Source organism: Mus caroli, unplaced genomic scaffold, assembly GCF_978045245.1.
Source record: "Mus caroli unplaced genomic scaffold, Mus_caroli_1 scaffold_4, whole genome shotgun sequence".
Classification (NCBI taxonomy): domain Eukaryota; kingdom Metazoa; phylum Chordata; class Mammalia; order Rodentia; family Muridae; genus Mus; species Mus caroli.
In genome coordinates this window covers 65,552,249-65,554,152 of record NW_028227259.1, presented here as the reverse complement: position 1 = coordinate 65,554,152, position 1,904 = coordinate 65,552,249, and the positions used below count along the sequence as shown (strand labels likewise).

The 1,904-nt window shown below is 35.2% G+C and overlaps 1 non-coding gene across 1 annotated transcript; it reads right to left on the bottom strand.

The window, feature by feature from the left end:
• Nucleotides 1–388: 388 nt before the first annotated feature.
• Nucleotides 389–495, bottom strand: LOC147005151 (U6 spliceosomal RNA). Its single transcript, XR_015047040.1, has one exon. It is a non-coding gene; the product is annotated as a U6 spliceosomal RNA (small nuclear RNA).
• Between the last annotated feature and the right edge of the window lie 1,409 nt (nucleotides 496–1,904).

The window sequence follows — 1,904 nt, the reverse complement described above, 5'->3', positions numbered from 1 at the left end:
AAGCACATAACATCCTCTTACACTTCACAATAGCTCTGATAATTGATTTTATAATATTTGTAATGACATTTAGACTATCAATTCTTAAAGTTTCAAAATATTTATATTATTTTAACATTATTTCAATGCTGATCAATTACTTTTAAGGTTTTATGGCTTAGAGCTAACCATGGATGTTTGAATAAAAACTCAACCCATCAATTTATCATTTCCCACAAAAATGTTGAACAGAAATGCTAAGGACATAGCTCACAGACCCCGCCCCCCATCATTTGCTTGGATACTGCCTTTCCAGAAGCATTATTATCAGCCATTTCTCTTCTCTCAGGTACTTTGGGTGTTTTCTTAGTTTTCTTGGCATCTCCACCATCATCACCTCCATGGGACTTTCTAAATATTGAAATTCATGATCTCATGCGTCATTCTTGCATAGGATCTATACTAATATTCTCTGTACTGTTTGAGCTTTCATATACCAGCTGCTGAAGCAAGCCAATCACTGTTCAATGCTTTTATCATAGAGTCCTTGTCACCTACTAAAACTACTAAATGTTACTTTTGGTGACATACACTTATGAAATACTATCCACAATTTGCTGCTTATATCCCACAGTCGTCCCACAGTAGCTCCAGCTTCCTAGCTTCCTAGCTTCAACACATAAATAATACAGACAGAAATGGGATGTTTAGAATCAAGAAAAATATAAAAATAAGAAATACTTTTAGAACTTAGGTATTAACCTGCCTTATTTTGTGGAAGCTTTAAACTAGAAACATTAAGAGGTGGGGAAAAATGTCTCATGCAAAATGGGACTATTTTATCATAAATTGTAATTTAAAATTTAATGTGAATGCATTTCATATTTACTTTTTAAAATTTTTTTGCTCTTATACAATATATTTTCATTAGGTATTTTCTTCATTTACATTTCAAATATGTAGCAGAAGATGGCCTAGTTGGCCATCATTGGGAAGAGAGACCCCTTGGTCTTGTCAACTTTATATGCATTTCATATTTCTTATTAGTATATTAGTTCTTAAATTTTATAAAATTTCAAGCATTTAGAAAACTACAAAAATAATCCAAACATTTATGTACCATCAATAAAATTTAACAGATATTAACATTTTGCCATATGTGTGTCAAACCTTTTTTAAAAATAGCAAATGAAGTATTATGGATTCCACTAAGGTCCCCAGTCCCTTTTATATCTTTCTCTCTCTAACTAAAAACTCACACATCAATATGTTTGTACTTGTGCTTTGTGTAGTGTTTCCAGAAACAGTATAAATGGGCTTGGTCTGTATGTCATGGGGTCTCTTTATTAAGAATATGAACTAACCAGTACCCCCAGAGCTATCTGGGACTAAACCACCAATCAAAGAAAACACATGGTGGAACTCATTGCTCTAGCTGCATATGTAGCAGAGGATGGCCTAGCCAGTCATTAATGGGATAAGAGGCCCTTGGTCCTATGAAGGTCCTATGCCCCAGTATAGGGGAATGCCAGAGCCAGGAAGCAGGAGTGGATGGGTTGGTGAGCACGGGGGTGGGGGGAATAGGGGATTGTCAGAAAGGAAACTAGGAAAGGGGTAACATTTGAAATGTAAATAAAGAAAATATCTAATAAATATTTTTGACAATACAAAAAAAATACACAATTACTCAAAGGAAACCATAGGCAAAAATGAAAATTGTGACAATAGCTTAGCCTGTAAATTGCTTGTCTTGTAAGTATAAGAACCTGAGTTCAATTCCCAGATTCAGTGCAAAAATGTTGGACATTTGATATGGATCTGTAATCCCAGCACTGTGGTAGTAAAGGGGAGAAGATGACTGGGGCTTGCTCATTAAGCAGTCCAGTGTGACTGGTAAGCTCTGGCCCAATGTGGTACCCTACCAC